Genomic DNA, 18,992 nt, shown 5'->3' on the forward strand with positions numbered 1-18,992 from the left:
ATATATAGATTTTAATTTTTTCTTCCGTGATCTTATTAATAAATACAAATATTTTCTTGAAGAGACCTTTCATTTGAGTAGATAGATTAGGATTACTGAACCCTACATTTTACCTCAGCAAGTGACGAAGAACCCATAACAACCCAAGAGACAGATCTCATGAAAATTGCTGATAGGTAAGGAAGGTAGGTATCCTTCATAGTGGCCCATAAGGGTTCAGTATGTATGTATGTATGTATGTATGTATGTATGTATGTATTGTACCCGTCCAAATGGTATTTTATAGGATTTATAGAGGTTGGTTCAATTTTCGTAATGTAACACGGATATACGCACGTACAAGCATCGGCTGGTAACCAGGCCATTCCGCTGCGGACGAGTTAAACTGGGTCAGGTGGTCAAGGATATAGATATGTCATACGGCTTACGTCATACAGCGAGCGCCGGAGGCGAAGGGAGAAGGATTCCAGAAACATCTACACCAAATATGGAATAACGGATCACATCGCAGAATAGCTGTCGACCAATGAGAAGGAATGGAGCCGCTCTACAGACAGAAATCATTCTGGAAGGAATAGTAACAGTGCCTTTAGCGTGAGACTGAGCGACGGATGGAATACGATAGTCTCTGCTAATGCTATTGAATAATTTAGTTAACTATGAGACAGTACTGCACGGCGATATAGTATGCTAGTATTAATTTTCCGTACAGATGTATCAGCCTAGTACGATATCTCATCGCAGTACGTTCGACTGGGTGTAACGTTACAAACCACGGACAGTCACAGCAAGACGTTACGCCGAATTTTTATCGCAGTAACTTATTAAATGTTCTAGTAGGCATCACGAGGCAAATTAATAATCGAACTGGAAGCTTTGAGAATAAACCTTGCCGAGAAACATAGTTTTCAAAAATATTGTAGTGGAGTATCTAAATTATGACGACTCAATGAAGTGCTGCAAACTGATAATAGGGTCAAGATTTGAAGCTTTAATAAGTGAACCACATTGTACATCATTGCGCCAGTTACGTATTGTAAGGCGAACTATTGGAATACAACGAGTGAGGATTCAATTCTAATATAAAATTTTAGTTTTAGCAAAACCTACGAGAGCCAGTTGTCATCATGGACCGACCAAGAAGGAAATCCTGGGGAACTCTAAGACATCGCTGGAATGATTCCATACTATCTGGCTGCACAGGAATCATGAATTGTTAAGCCGAAGTGTGTGAGCCAGCACGATGAACTTCTTCATCTATAATCCGCCATAATCCGGAGGAAGAACCTACATCTACACCTCTATTCCAGACGCCGGACACATACATCGGAATAATAAGTACTCTTGTGACATTACCCTTTCTTTCTGTAGATTTCTAGTTGGATTGTATTCTTATATCAAGAAACGTTGAATTTCGTTAGAGAAGTAGAATATCAATAGTGGTGATGGTAGAGTAGACATTGATTTATTGATTCATTGATCTCATTTTATTGATTTCATGAAATGTGCTGTGTTGATTCATTGATTAATCCCCATTTGTTGGTGAATTTCATGAGGGTACGAGTGTAATTAAGATCTTCAGAATGGATTACGGGGAAATGAAGTCATTAAAAAAATAATAATAATAATAATAATAATAATAATAATAATAATAATAATGAGGGTGATCACCTTCCCTTCTAAGGTCAGAATTATTTCACAAGTCATTCTCTACCAATACTTCGGTTAAAGTGACCGGTAAATTATTATTATTATTATTATTATTATTATTATTATTATTATTATTATTATTATTATTATTATCGTTGTGGTCAGTAGGCAGTTCATCGTTATGATGCACTTAGGAATAATAATCATGCAAATAATTATAATGAGTCGAAACAGTTTTAAAGTTGTTGTTGAGAGATAAATGCGAGTGACGATTGTGTGATAATTCTTTTTTATGAATATAATTGACAACGTGATGACCACGAGGGTACATGTTAGTCGTGAAGGTATTTGTGATTATAGTGATATGATTAGTCACTCAGGGAATAATAATAAAATATGGCTTAACAATTTGTATTATGTAAAGTAGAGACTTAGTAATTTCTCCATGAGGCTAGATGAGTGCATTCTTCGAAGTACCCCTAACTGATGGTGGTGATGCTTTTTGTTCATCTAATGTTGGTCATTTATTACATGTCACGATGTTATTCATTGCTATGATCTGTGATTATGATGCCAGGGTCTTCAACCTAATCCAGAAGGGGACATAATAATGTTCTTGATGCTGTGATAAAATCTGCTGATAAATAATTGGGGAAAATTGTGCAATTGCGTTGCAATCGTAGTCATTACCCGGCCAGGACCCGTTTCCAGCGTGGTCCGCACATTTTGAGGTCGGTCCAGAACGTTATTATTATTATTATGATTTTATTATTAGGGTGGGTGATATTAGTTGAATTTAAGTTATTATTATTATTTTTAATAATAATAATTGTATTGGCTTTACGTCCCACTAACTACATTTAAGGTTTCCGGAGACGCCGAGGTGCCGGAATTGAGATCCCCAGGAGTTCTTTTACGTGCCAGTAAATATACCGACACGAGGCTGGCGTATTTGAGCACCTTCAAATAACACCGGACTGAGCCAGGATAGAACCTGCCAAGTTGGGGTCAGAAGGCCAGCGCCTCAACCGTCTGAGCCAATGAGCCCGGCTATGATGATGATTATTATTATTATTATTATTATTATTATTATTATTATTATTATTATTATTATCGTTGTGGTCAGTAGGCAGTTCATCGTTATGATGCACTTAGGAATAATAATCATGCAAATAATTATAATGAGTCGAAACAGTTTTAAAGTTGTTGTTGAGAGATAAATGCGAGTGACGATTGTGTGATAATTCTTTTTTATGAATATAATTGACAACGTGATGACCACGAGGGTACATGTTAGTCGTGAAGGTATTTGTGATTATAGTGATATGATTAGTCACTCAGGGAATAATAATAAAATATGGCTTAACAATTTGTATTATGTAAAGTAGAGACTTAGTAATTTCTCCATGAGGCTAGATGAGTGCATTCTTCGAAGTACCCCTAACTGATGGTGGTGATGCTTTTTGTTCATCTAATGTTGGTCATTTATTACATGTCACGATGTTATTCATTGCTATGATCTGTGATTATGATGCCAGGGTCTTCAAACTAATCCAGAAGGGGACATAATAATGTTCTTGATGCTGTGATAAAATCTGCTGATAAATAATTGGGGAAAATTGTGCAATTGCGTTGCAATCGTAGTCATTACCCGGCCAGGACCCGTTTCCAGCGTGGTCCGCACATTTTGAGGTCGGTCCAGAACGTTATTATTATTATTATGATTTTATTATTAGGGTGGGTGATATTAGTTGAATTTAAGTTATTATTATTATTTTTAATAATAATAATTGTATTGGCTTTACGTCCCACTAACTACATTTAAGGTTTCCGGAGACGCCGAGGTGCCGGAATTGAGATCCCCAGGAGTTCTTTTACGTGCCAGTAAATATACCGACACGAGGCTGGCGTATTTGAGCACCTTCAAATAACACCGGACTGAGCCAGGATAGAACCTGCCAAGTTGGGGTCAGAAGGCCAGCGCCTCAACCGTCTGAGCCAATGAGCCCGGCTATGATGATGATGATGATGATGATTATTATTATTATTATTATTATTATTATTATTATTATTATTATTACTGATGGTCTGGAACCCACAGCAAGGTGCAAGATCGCTACTTGGCGGTAAATTACATCCTCTGCCATTGTCATTGCTGACAATGTGACCAGCACCATCTTCGCGCGTAGGCAAATGCGCGAGATTTCTGGCGACATGAATGATATACTTCCGTGAGTTATTGACCTTATTATAGAGGTGAACAATTGCACGGTCAATATCATTCATATCATTTATTTCAAATGTGTTTAAATTTTTATTAATTAAGGCCACGGCCGCTTCCTTCCCACTCCTGGCCCTTTCCTGTCCCATCGTCGCCGTAAGACCTATCTGTGTCGGTGCGACGTAAAACAACTAGCAAAAAAAATTTTTATTTATATGCCAGGAGAATCTGCTGTAATCTAACTTTATGTACTCCAAAAGAAAAGATTGTTCTTGAAAACGAACCCAGGAAAGATAAAAAATCATCCGTTTATGATCAGAATAAGTACATTATGAACAGTAAAATCAATTGGTCCCAACTCCTTTTTCACCCCACTGCCCTTAAGTTCCCCCCAAAAAAGAAGGCGTATTTCCTTATGTTTAAGTGAACTTCGCGTTAAAAATGCTTGTCTCTTTAATAGTAAAGGATCTTCTAAATACCAACTATCACGACTCTAACATCGTCAGTTTTTGAGATATGTGTCCATATAAAAGGAATTCAACTCCTTTTCACCCCCGCTCCCCAAAATAATTTTCTCTTCGTTTTTAAAGGAGATCCAAATATCAATGTTTGCGTCTGTAACAACTTTAGTTTTTGTTAGATGTAAGTATCCTCATACAATTAATTCAATTAATTTTTCAATTTTTCACCTCCCCCTTCATTTGATTTTCCGAAAATACGTGTTTGTTTAATTTTAAAGCAGATTCCAAATACCAATTTTCACGTCTGCATAATCTTTCCTTTTTGAGATAATAGTATCCTCATACAAATAATTCAACTAATTTTTCAATTTCCCTCCTCCCTCTAGGTGAATTTCCGAAAACAAAAATACGTATTCCATTATTTTTAAAGGAAATTCCAAATACCAAATTGCACGTCTCTAACATCTTCAGATTTTGAGATACCAGTATCCTAATTAAAAGAATTCAACCCCATTTTCAGTCTCTTTTACCCCTCCACGCAAGTGGTTTTTCAGAAAACAAAAAATACATGTTTCTTTATTTTCAACAGAGATAAAAAACTTTTTCACTTCGATAACATGTTAAGTTTTTGAGATATACTGAAGAAATGCTCATTTTAAAATTTTACTCCCCTTTTAATTACCCTTAAGTGGATTTTCCAAAAACAAATCACCTACGTTACTTTACTTTTACAGGAGATTCCAAATACCAATTTTTACGTCTGTAACATTTTACGTTTCTGAGATGTACTGTAGATATAGCCTTTCTAAAAATTCACTCCAATTTGTCACTCCTGTTTAACCCCCATTAATTAGATTTTCAAAAACAAAAAATACGTGTATCTTTATTTTCAAAGGAGATCCCAAATACCAATTTTCAGGTCTGTTATATCTTATGTTTCAATCCTCATTTAAGGCATTCAACCACTTTTTCACCCTCCTATTGGGAATTTCCGAAAACAAAAAAATGTGATTCTTTATATTTAAAGGAGATCCTAGATACCAATTTTTACATCTGTACACTTTAAACGTTTTGAGATATATATACACTGACTGACAGAGCAAATGCAACACCAAGAAGGAGTGGTTCGAAAGGGATGAAAGTTGGGGAAAAAACAGAGACGGCACGGACGAATAATTGATGTTTATTTCAAACCGATATGCAGGTTACACAATGCGCACGGCATCGACTCAGTAGGATGTAGGACCACCGCGAGCGGCGATGCACGCAGAAACACGTCGAGGTACAGAGTCAATAAGAGTGCGGATGGTGTCCTGAGGGATGGTTCTCCATTCTCTGTCAACCATTTGCCACAGTTGGTCGTCCGTACGAGGCTGGGGCAGAGTTTGCAAACGGCGTCCAATGAGATCCCACACGTGTTCGATTGGTGAGAGATCCGGAGAGTACGCTGGCCACGGAAGCATCTGTACACCTCGTAGAGCCTGTTGGGAGATGCGAGCAGTGTGTGGGCGGGCATTATCCTGCTGAAACAGAGCATTGGGCAGCCCCTGAAGGTACGGGAGTGCCACCGGCCGCAGCACATGCTGCACGTAGCGGTGGGCATTTAACGTGCCTTGAATACGCACTAGAGGTGACGTGGAATCATACGCAATAGCGCCCCAAACCATGATGCCGCGTTGTCTAGCGGTAGGGCGCTCCACAGTTACTGCCGGATTTGACCTTTCTCCATGCCGACGCCACACTCGTCTGCGGTGACTATCACTGACAGAACAGAAGCGTGACTCATCGGAGAACACGACGTTCCGCCATTCCCTCATCCAAGTCGCTCTAGCCCGGCACCATGCCAGGCGTGCACGTCTATGCTGTGGAGTCAATGGTAGTCTTCTGAGCGGACGCCGGGAGTGCAGGCCTCCTTCAACCAATTGTTCTGGTCGATATTGGACCAGCCAGGGTGTCTTGCACATGCTGAAGAATGGCGGTTGACGTGGCGTGCGGGGCTGCCACCGCTTGGCGGCGGATGCGCCGATCCTCGCGTGCTGACGTCACTCCGGCTGCGCCTGGACCCCTCAAACGTGCCACATGTCCCTGCGCCAACCATCTTCGCCACAGGCGCTGCACCGTGGACACATCCCTATGGGTATCGGCTGCGATTTGACGAAGCGACCAACCTGCCCTTCTCAGCCCGATCACCATACCCCTCGTAAAGTCGTCTGTCTGCTGGAAATGCCTCCGTTGACGGCGGCCTGGCATTCTTAGCTATACACGTGTCCTGTGGCACACGACAACACGTTCTACAATGACTGTCGGCTGAGAAATCACGGTACGAAGTGGGCCATTCGCCAACGCCGTGTCCCATTTATCGTTCGCTACGTGCGCAGCACAGCGGCGCATTTCACATCATGAGCATACCTCAGTGACGTCAGTCTACCCTGCAATTGGCATAAAGTTCTGACCACTCCTTCTTGGTGTTGCATTTGCTCTGTCAGTCAGTATATATATATATGTATACACTCATTTTAAAAATTTACCCCCTTTTCTACCCCCCATTAATTGCATTTTCCAAAAACAAAGTACAGTATATGTTTCTTTATTTTTGAAGGAGATCCCAAATACCAATTTTCAGGTCCGTAATATCTTCAGTTTCTGAGATATAAGTATCCTCATTAAAGGTATTCAACCCATTTTCACCCCCTTTCACCCCTGCTATTTGGATTTTCCGAAAACAAAAAAATACGTGTTTCTTTATTTTTAAAGAAGATTCTAAATACCAATGTTTACAGCTGTAAAATTTCAAAGTTTTGAGATATAGATACACTCATTTTAAAAATTCACCCCCTTTTTACCCTCCCATTAACTGGATTTTCCAAAAACAAAAAATACCTGTTCCTTTATTTTTGAAGAAGATCCCAAATACCAATTTTCAGGTCTGTAATATCTTCAGTTTCTGAGATATAAGTATCCTCATTAAAGGCATTCAACCCCCTTTTCACCCTTTTCCACCCCTCCTGTTGGAAATTTCTGAAAACAAAATAATATGTATTTCCTTATTTTTAAAGAAGATTCTAAATACCATTTTTTACATCTGTAAACGTTTGAAGTTTTGAGATATAGATACACTCATTTTAAAATTTCACCCCCCTTTTCACCTCCTTAGCGACGGAATATCCAAAATTTCTCCCTTAGCGAGCACCTACGTTGTACTATAAACGTATCCTCAAAATTTCATTTCATTATGTCCGGATGTTTTGGCTCGGCGATGATGAATCATTCAGTCAGGACAAGTTACTTTATATATATAGATTACATGATCAAATGTAGCAATAGTGGTTATAACGACATTTTCGCTAACATTGTGGTCTGTTCAATGTTACAGTTTCTTAAATCAACGGTTTAGACCAGAAGCGTGGTTTCAGACAAGTGCCCGAATGCACCAACCTCGGTAAAGAGAATACCGCGGTAAACTTCACAATTTTACCAGGGTAAAGTCGTATTTCTGTTGCACCAAGCTCGGTGTCGAGTTTACCGACATTTTTCCGCGGTATAATTTTTACCGCACATGAGCGAGCGGTTAACTAAGAAAACCGCGGTATAGTTGTATTTGTGCTCTGTGGTTAAAGATTCCAAGATGGAGCTTAACAACTATAGGTTATATCTCCAGTATCTTAATCAGTTTGAAAGAAATGAAAGGAGAATTATAGGAGAGAGACGCGATTTATTTGAAGAATTTAGCGATGTTTCGTTCCAGAGAAGATTTAGATTGCGTAAGGAAGCAGTGAATTACATTTTAGATTTAAATGGTGAACAATTGGAATGCCCGACTGTTAGAAACTGTCCTATATCGCCTAGAAATCGTCTTCTATGCAACTGGAACATTTCAAGGAGTGATCGGTGACGTCTGTGATGTTGGCAGAACTACTGTATGCCGCATAATACACAAGGATTTTGATCTACTTGCGTCGTTATCGCCACAGTTCATTCAACTTCCACTTACGCAGCGGGAACAAAGAGAGGTTATGAAAGGATTTCATACAATAACTGGGTTCCTTGGTGTATTGGGTGCGCTGGACTGCACTCATGTGCGAATACAGTCTCCCGGAGGTGAAAATGGGGAGATATTTAGAAATAGGAAAGGTTATTTCTCGCTAAACGTGCAAACTGTGAGCGATTCGAACGAGATATTGTAGCAAGATGGCCAGGGTCGACTCATGATAGCACAATATTTCACAATTCTCGGCTGAGAGCGCATCTCGAGACGAGAGAAATAGCTAATGGCTATCTTTTGGGTGATGGAGGTTACCCATGTAAATCCTTCCTCCTTACACCTGTTCAGAATCCCACCTCCCCAGCAGAACAACGATATAACAGAGCCACTGATCTCTATACATGGATCGCTGATGGCAGGTCTCCGCTGCAGGAGAAAGTACGCCAAGTTGAGCGCGCTGTTCGCCATGTTGGCGTACCCAACCTAGAGCTCTCCTTATGGGGAAGCAATGATAATATAGTCAATTTTAAGTCGCAATTAATGGCGCATTGGAATAATTAAAAATATAGAGACATGTTCACTCAAAGCATAAGGACATTGGGATCACTGACACGTCATTCCGAGGTCAGTAAATCTCCGGGATAGCAATAAACATGAGTGTATAATAACGGCCGGTAAATATTAACTTAAGTGCTGAATACATGCAATTAGCGATCGGTAACACAATACGAGTGAAAATCAGTTTCTGGAAACATTGCTGTAAATTGTATACATGTATGCCACGGAATTATGCATTCTTAAAATGATGTACCTATAAACGTAGCTCAATATACAGGCCTAGATTCGACATATCGTAATCGGTGCTTGATAATGAATTTCTGTTTCCTGTTTCCATGAAATAACGCGCATATTATCAAATTAAAATATCATTGAAGCAAATGTACACATTTAAAAAACCAGCAAATATTCAAAACTTGTCAATATATCACATTACCTGCAGCTTAATTTACTATTACAGACCTCTTTAATTAAATTCAGCTAGCAAAGCGATATTGATAGTCATCATCAGAAATATGTAACACTAGTTAAAAGAGTCCCAAATACCACGAATAGTATAATGGGATAGCCCCAAACACCCACCACACTTTCCCTTCTCCCACCACTCCAGTGTCTGAAACCCATAATTATTACTGATGTAAATAAGGTCTAGAATTCCTCCAGACTTCATTTTCTAAGATTGTTATAAGGTCAAGTCAATTATTTCATCGAAACCGTCAGTTTAATTATGAGAAAAAATATAAGTAAATCTTTACTTGCAGTTAATGTTCAGTAAAATTGAAAACAGTTGGCTGTACATCACTTCTAAGGTGTACAGTTTGTCCATTTCTATCAAAACAGTCTTCCTCTAAGTGATCCGAGCAGAGAACAGCTTTTTAGAAGGCTCCCAATTCTCCCGCCTGATACTCCTAATCGATGATCTTAGATGTTCGGGTCTCGAGAAAGGAAACCTACAAAAATTAATTGCCATTTTGCTCCCGGAATATGCGAAATAAGATACAATAAACCTAAAACTCAAAACACTACCCTAGGAAGATTCTTATGTACAGTATAAAACTCCCCGAGCCGGGCTGAGTGGCTCAGACGGTTAAGGCGCTGGCCTTCTAACCCCAACTTGGCAGGTTCGATCCTGGCTCAGTCCGGTGGTATTTGAAGGTGCTCAGATACGACAGCCCCGTGTCGGTAGATTTACTGGCACGTAAAAGAACTCCTGCGGGACTAAATTCCGGCACCTCGGTGTCTCCGAAGACCTTAAAAAGGTAGTTAGTGGGACGTAAAGCAAATAACATTATTATTAAAACTCCCCGATGAAATGATTTCTCCTTCTGCTGATCGGTTCTGTTTGTCCATCCATAAGCTAAATACTGCGGTATGTTAACACCCCGTAGAATGTTTCTTCATTCATATTTCAGATACACACATACATATTTAAATTGAATTTTGTAATCCACAAGTATACCACAAGGCAACGAACCTAAATTCGTAAAATACACTACTAGTTACTTTGCAATAACACAGCACAGAACACTCGTGGAACTACAATCAAGAAGCCTGGCGTCACTGAACTAAGCATAAACAAAGCAAGCGCGCTCTTCGTGGTCTATTGCACCATGCGCTCGCTGCCATCTTACTACGCCAGTCATCTTCTATTCGGCTTACTGCTACCCAAGCTACCAGCCATCCATGTATAGAGATCAGTGAACAGAGCCCATATTGCCACAAGGAATGTTGTCGAGAGACAATAATGTGTGTGAAAAAGGAGTTCCCCTTCCATGTCTTTAGGACTTCGACGTAACATTCAAAACATGTCGAACATTATTTTCCATTTTAAGGAGTCGATAACTTGCTTGCGCTGTCACAAAATGTAAACACGAGGGTCAAGTGACTGTCGAAACGATCACTGCCGGCTGGATAAACTAAAGACAAGTGACTATCGAAATTATCACTGCTTCCTGAATACTACTTGGAATTTCTTCCGAGGGGAATAATAGCGAGAAAATCAAGCGTCAAGAAACCGCGGTAACGAAACTGGGCGATAGTAATGGTGCACTGCTTTTACGACAATACCACGGTAAAAGTTTTACCACGGTTTCGTAAAGGCTGATAATTACCGAGCTTGGTGCACTCGGGCAAAGGATTTTAAGTGATGGATTGTAATGACTGAAACCCATAAGCATGCAGTGTATATTTCACATTAACAGATCAAAAGCAGTCATATTATGTTGACATTGTGTATGCTATAAGTAAATAGTTTTTTTCTTATTTGCATGTCCAGACTGTCGTTTTATTAATAAATGTTATTGTTGTTTTGTTCTGATTTTCATTATGCTATGTCACCTATCCAATCACCCATAGCCCTGCACATATAAATTTCATAAGGTCTGTCCCAAAATAGTAAAGATGGCCCTCCGAACGTTCCACCCTTTGCGACTCTCACTCCGCCGGCTGAGCGACCCCGGAAAAGGGGACAGTATGTATGTATGTATGTATGTATGTATGTATGTATGTATGTATGTATGTATGTATGTATGTATGTATGTATGTATGTATGCATGCATGTATGCATCTATGTGTGTATGTATGTATGTATGTATGTATGTATGTATGTATGTATGTATGTATGTATGTATGTATGTATGTATGTATGTATGTATGTATGTATGTATGTATGTATGTATGTATGTATGTATACATTTCATTTCACACACCAAATCAAACCTCACAGTTATGATTCCTGAGTATCCGAATGTAATGATGATGATGATGAAGATGATGACATAATAATACGGCAATAATAAAAATAATAATACTGGCACTGCTAGAATATACTGTAATTACAAAGAAAGTACATTATTTTCATTTGAGTATAAAAAAGATACATTTATTCCGATCAATTACATATCAAATAAAGAAGGAAAGATTCATTGTCTCACAACTGGGTAGTGTAAATTTTCAAACCTCGCCGCAGCATTCACTTTTATTAACCACTAGTCCAGTATATGTATATTTCACGACATACAACATATTCTGATAAACTGTGTCACTGATAGTCTCTTTAGAGGAAAAGAAGCTTAATCTAGCTGTAGAAACTTCAGTTCACCCAGTAGACCAAAACTTATCACTGAATGATGTTGTCACTCACGGCTGATGAGAAACATGATTAGCTATCATCTTCTCACCTGAAAAGGAGAAAATATAGTAGTTATTATAACATATGTTGCAGAAGCATAACTGTCTGTGTTACCTATCTAAAATAACTGAAAATGACTGAAACTTCTTCTCTTTTATAATTTAATGGTCTTCACTAATAGCGATTTATCCAGTCACTAGCCCTAGAATGATCAGCAAATTATGGAGGAGACGAAAATACAAGGCATAAAGTTAGGCATAGAGGATAATACATCTACCGCAAATATACAACACACAAGGACACAAGGTACAAAGCTTCACGCCTGAGCGATCCTTCTGGGCGACTTTCTACCACACGAACATGACCGAATCAACGTACAAGGGGAAATGATTAAATGAAAGTGTTGGTTACGGAAAGGAAGTTAGATAGAGCCACCACCGTACTGTGCGTAGGAGTTATTATCGAAAATGATAGTTGAGTGGGTAAGGCGAATGGTTGCCTAAAATGTGGCTGCAATCATTTTATTCTGCTAACATTGAGCAGCTAACATTGAAACAAAATATGGTTAATTGTACCGACCGAAGTTTAGACTCTATCAATTTCATGCGATACAAATGATCAGGAGTGCACATACGATTGAGACGCAAACGAATAATACCGGTATTAGTTATATGACGTATAGAATAATAATGTAATTTAAACCACGGAGATTTACCGAGCTCGATAGCTGCACTCGCTTAACTGCAGCAAGAATCCAGTATTCGGGAGATAGCGGGTTCGAACCTCACTGTCGGCAGCCCTGAAGATGGTTTGCCGTAGTTTCCCATTTTCACACCAGGAAAATGCTGGGGCTCAACCTTAATTAAGGCCACGGCCGTTTCCTTCCCACTCCTAGTCCTTTCCTGTCCCGTAGTCGCCATAAGACCTATCTCAGTCGGTGCGACGTAAAGCAACTTGTAAAAGAACACGGAGATTTAGGTATAATCGGAAGGAGCGTAAAGAAACGTCAACTTGTTCTACTCGAGGGGTGACTTCAATAATCTTGCCATAATAATTGTCTGATCGTATCTCTACAACTACTCCAAAAATCAGTAAAGGGTATTGTATATTTCAAATCAATCACTACTAATCTGCATTTAGGGCAGTCGCCCAGGTGGCAGATTTCTTATCAGTTGTTTTCCTAGACTTTTCTTAAATGATTGCAAAGAAATTGGAAATTTATTGAACATCTCCCTTGATATAAGTTATTCCAATCCATAACTCCCCTTCCCATAAAAGAATATTTGCCCCAGTTTATCCTCTTGAATTCCAATCTTCATATTGTGTGAGCTTTCCTACTTTTAGAGACACCACTCAAACTTATTCGTCTACTGATTTCATTCCAAGCCATCTCTCCACTGACAGTTCGGAAGATACCACTTAGTTGAGCAGCTCGTCTCCTTTCTCCCAAGTCTTCCTAGCATTTTTGTAACGCTACTTTGTCGGAAATCACCCAGGACAAATCTAGCTGCTTTTCTTTGGATTGTTCCAGTTCTTGAATCAAGTAATCCTGGTGAGGGTCACATACACTGGAACCATACTCTAGTTAGGATCTTACCAGAGACTTATATGCCCTCTCCTTTACATCCTTACTACAACCCCTAAATACCCTCATACCCATGTGCAGAGATCTGTACCCTTTATTTACAATCATATTTATGTGATTACCCCAATGAATGTCTTGCCTGATATTGAGACCTAGGTAGTTACAATGATCCCCAGAGAGGACTTTCAACCCATCAATGCAGTAATTAAAAATGAGAGGACTTTCCATATTTGTGAAACTCACAATCTGTCTTTTAACCCCGTTTATCCTCATACCATTGCCTACTATCCATCTCACAACCAAGACCGACTCCAATCCTTAGACCGTAATATAAGAAAAACATGGCGGCCGAAGTAGCCGAATTGCTGGTATTGGCTAACACGAAAATATCACGTGCATTTTATATAAACGGCCGTAATTTAATATGATAAATGTAACATCGTAAGGAAAATCACTTTTACACGTATGAAATCGCTTCGCCAACAAGTACGCATCACACATAATCAACTAGAATCACATACATTCTACTAGAAAAGAGACCAACAAGCTGATTATTTAGACATTTCAATTCGTCAAATAACGTTTTCTCTTAGATTTCACTTCTCTGGATAGATGGAAATACGTGATAAAACTGTTAAAATGATACTTCTAACATCATTTTGAATGTTTAAAAATAAATTAAGGTGCAAAATTCCTCGATTTATTCGCTCTCATGAGAACTGTGAAACACAAACATAACTTGTTGCCTTAGTTTTGAAGTGGTAGATAATTTCTTAAATTCACCACCCAATGAATGGGAATTACACCCGAAATCATAATGTTATTCGTTTTACGTCCTACTAACTACATTTTTTACGGGTTTCGGAAACGTCGAGATGCCGAAATTTAGTCCTGCAATAGTTCCTTTACGTGCCAGTAAATCTACCGACACGAGGCTGACGTATTTGAGCACCATCAAATACCACCGGACTGAGTCAGGATCGAATCCAGCAACGTGGGATCAGAAGGCCAGCTCCTTAACCATCTGAGTCACTCAGATCATTGCTAGTTTTTTGCTAATTGCTTTACGTCGCACCGACACAGATAGGTCTTATGGCGACGATGGGACAGGAAAGGTCTAGGAGTGGGAAGGAAGCGGCCGTGGCCTTAATTAAGGTACAGCCCCAGCATTTGCCTGGTGCGAAAATGGGAAACCACGGAAAACCATTTTCAGGGCTGCCGACAGTGGGGTTCGAACCTACTATCTCCCGAATACTGGACACTGGCGCACTTAAGCGACTGCAGCTTTCGAGCTCGGTGTCACTCAGATCAAGTACACCCGAAATGATTATGTTAACATGATGTTAATATAATGTTGACATATGGCATAACAGCACTTCACGCAATGATAGTAACCTAATGAAACGTTCAGACACTAAAGATATAGCCTAATAGGTTTTTACCCATTAAATAACAAGAGTGGAAAAACTCTATTGACTAAACATTGATATTTAACCACATGCACGAGCTTCAGTTCGGCACAGTCTGCTTGATAACTGATAGCCACAGCATGAATCGGAAGGTGTTGGTAGTGTAAAACCCTACGTTACAAACCCAACTAATCCCTCTAAGTCACTATTTCTTTTGTGTAACAGTATACAGATTGCTCCATCTGTCACACTTATAAGTTTTGTTATACTCCAAGATCCAGCCAAACATTTCCGCAGGCAAAGCACAGATTATTGTAAAATACACTTGCATCTAAATCACTAGACACTTTGAAGCACATAGACACTGACGGAATAACACAATATCAATTATATTCTATCTAAGTTAATATTTTTCGAGGAACACGAATAGTTTGGAAGTAGAGAACTAGATTTCCTAACCTCAGACCTATTCTCAAAATGATGTATGCACGCTACGGTTCTGCCATGGACTTCAAAATAATCACGATGTATATTCCTAATCGATTTCTCTTCTGATGTTCTATTTCGTAGGAAACTTAAGAATAGTTGTATGAGAGGCATTGCCATAGTTAGACTAAAACCTGGTCCTCCTAGTACACTCATGTTTTTTAATGAGTAAAAATACGATCAAAACAAGCACATTCTCACATTACTGCGTATAATTACAGATCCTATGTACCCACCGACTCATATAAATACACTCGCACACTTATATTCTACAAAGAAACTAACATTTATCGTCAAATTTAATAAAATTGCACCGACTACATACGATAACAGCAAACCAAAACAAACCCACATTTCCAACAATTTCGGCTACTCGATTCGCCATCTTTGAACGATCGAGAGTAGCATTAAGGTCTGAGGATTGGAGTCGGTCTTGTCACAACATTATCGAGGTCATTTTGCAGTTGCTCACAGTCCTGTAACTATTTATTACTCTGTAAAAAGACTTATCTCTGATTCCACGTCTTTACTAATATCATTTATATAGAGTATATAAGACAACATAAAGGTCCAATAATACTGCCTTCAGGAATTCCCCTCTCAGTTATTACAGGGACAGATAACGCTTCGCCTACTCTAATTATCTGAGTTCTATTTTCTAGAAACATAATCACCCATTCAGTTTATCAAGTCCATTTGCACTCATTTTTGCCAGTAGTCTCCCATGATCTACCCTATCAAATGCCTTAGATAGGTCAATCGCGATACAGTCCAATGACCTCCTGAATCCAGGATATCTGCTATATCTTGCTGGAATCCTACAAGTTGAGCTTCAGTGGAATAACCTTACCTAAAACCGAACTGCCTACTATCGAACCAGTTATACATTTCGCAAACATGTCTAATATAATCAGAAAGAATGCCTTCCCAAAGCTTACATGCAACGCATGTCAAACTTACTGGCCTTTAATTTTCAGCTTTATGTCTATCACGCTTTCCTTTATACACAGGGGCTACTATAGGAACTCTCCATTCATTTGGTATAGCTCCTTCAACAAAACAATAATCAAATAAGTACTTCAGGTATGGTACTATATCCCAACCCATTGTCTTTAGTATATCCCCAAAAATCTTATCAATTCCAGCCGCTTTTCTAGTTTTCAACTTTTGTATCTTATTGTAAATGTCATTGTTATCATATGCAAATTTTAATACTTCTTTAGCATTAGTCACCTCCTCTATCTGGACATTATCCTTGTAACCAACAATCTTTATATATTGCTGACTGAATACTTCTGCCTTTTGAATATCCTTGCATACACACTCCCCTTGTTCATTAATGATTCCTGGAATATCCTTCTTGGAACCTGTTTCTGCCTTAAGGTACCTATACATACTCTTCCATTTTTCTCTAAAATTTGTATGACCGCCAATTATGCTTACCATTATGCTATCCTTAGCTGACTTCTTTGCTAGATTCAATTTCCTACTTCCTTCAATTTCTCCTTACTTCCACAGCCATTTCTAACTCTATTTCTTTTCAAAGTGCACCTCCTTCTTAGTCTCTTTACTTCTCTGTTATAATATAGTGGATCTTTACCATTCCTTACCACCTTTAAAGGTACAAACCTATTTTCACATTCCTCAACAATTGCTTTAAACCCATCCTAGAGTCTGTATACGCTTTTGTTTACCGTTTTCCACAGAAAGTCCCTATGCCTGTTTTATCAGCAATATGGTATTGCCTAATAGTCCTAATTTTAATATCTTCCTTTCTTTCACATTTATTTTTAACTATCACAAAAACAGCTTCGTGATCACTAAAACCATCTATTCAGTTTCTCTATAGAGCTCATCTGGTTTTACCAGCACCACATCCAGAATATTCTTCCCTCTAGTTGGTTCCATCACTTTCTGAGTCAGATGCCCTTCCCATATTAACTTATTTGCCATTTGTTGGTCATGCTTCCTGACCATGACCAGCCTCGCATGAATACGGGCATTTATTTAATTCAGTGTTTGCAAACTGCTAAAACAACAGAATACCGAGCTCGATAGCTGCAGTCGCTTAAGTGCGGCCAGTATCCAGTATTGGGGAATAGTAGGTTCGAACCCCACTGTCGGCAGCCCTGAAGATGGTTTTCCGTGTTTTCCCATTTTCACACCAGGCAAATGCCGGGGCTGTGCCTTAATTAAGGCCACGGCCGCTTCCTTTCCACTCTTAGCCCTTTCCTTTCCCATCGTCGCCATGAGACCTATCTGTGTCGGTGCGACGTAAAGCAAATAGCAAAAAAAAAAAAAACAATGGAATAGCACACAGACGTATGCGACAGTAGTCGGCGACTGTTATACGTTGTCAGTGCTTTTATTCTAACGTCTTACTAGAACACACAGTATGGTTTTAGACAGGAAGTTGCCATAAAGAGAGCACGGAGGGCCTTAATACTCACAGAAGGCGACTAAAGGGCAAGACAGCTTTTGACAAAGTAATGAATATCCATTCAGTTTCCGTTTTTCCCTTATTAGTTTCCTCCAATCATTTATGGCTAAATAATAATAATTATTATTATTGTGAAAATTTTGTTTAAGATTATACTCTACTTTTCATTTTATATAAATACAAATATGTCCGTGTGTAGGAAACGTTCATTTTATTCATTTACTACATTTTTGTAACAAAATGCACTCCTTTGTTTCTTTAAGATTTTTACTATGATGTTATGAGAATATATTATTTTTATTTATTATAACTCACCTACCATTATTCTTATGGATTGTGAATAATATTCTTCATTTACATGTCTTTTAAATGTAAGCATTGTCTGTCATTTATTTTTATACGTCATTTTATCCCATTTAATTTATCTCCCATTTCCCATAATTATATTAGGAAAAAGCATGGTATGATACAGTATTTCAGTAAAAGAGTATGTTATTAAATGAAACACTAATTGCCTTACCAAGTTCTTAGTGAAGTTTACCTTCCTTCATCTTAATTTCTTGCGACCAAACTTTATATCTGTCCATATTTTACTGTAAAATATATCAATTCTTCTTTTGACAGTGCTTGCAAATTTATGTAAAATAGTTTAATGGGACCTATGCTGACAAAAATAAGGGTAATTCTTTCTTACACTGTCGAATGAAAGAGAGTGTGAAAGCTGGTGATCAAAGGAGAAGTGTTTATACAAACATTTTCCCTGACAAGTAATCACATCCGAACTAGATTAGCTAACATTTTGATGTCAGAGATATCTAGTCCTCAAATGGAAAATGTACTATGATGTCATCAAGTTCACGGCTTTTCCTATAGGTGAATGCACAGTCGTAGAATACACAGTTTAAAATTCGCCTGGAGGCCTTACTCATGGCACAGTTATTATTTATTATTATTACGAGTATTATTAATATTGTTATTATTATTAATTTGCTTTCCAACACACAAATAATGTTTATAACAAATAATGCTTGTCCTAGAATAGTAAAATTCGTCTGTACTTAACAGATATC

General features: G+C 38.6%; 1 protein-coding gene across 1 annotated transcript in view; it reads right to left on the reverse strand.

The window, feature by feature from the left end:
• Nucleotides 1–11,817: 11,817 nt before the first annotated feature.
• Nucleotides 11,818–18,992, reverse strand: part of LOC136878560 (waprin-like protein) — a 97,472-nt gene continuing 90,297 nt past the window's right edge. Inside the window, exon 5 of the mRNA XM_067152092.2 lies at nucleotides 11,818–12,051. The gene's annotated coding sequence lies outside the window, so the exon portion shown is untranslated. The remainder of the gene's footprint in view (nucleotides 12,052–18,992) is intronic.

This window comes from Anabrus simplex, chromosome 1, assembly GCF_040414725.1.
Source record: "Anabrus simplex isolate iqAnaSimp1 chromosome 1, ASM4041472v1, whole genome shotgun sequence".
In the NCBI taxonomy this organism is placed as follows: domain Eukaryota; kingdom Metazoa; phylum Arthropoda; class Insecta; order Orthoptera; family Tettigoniidae; genus Anabrus; species Anabrus simplex.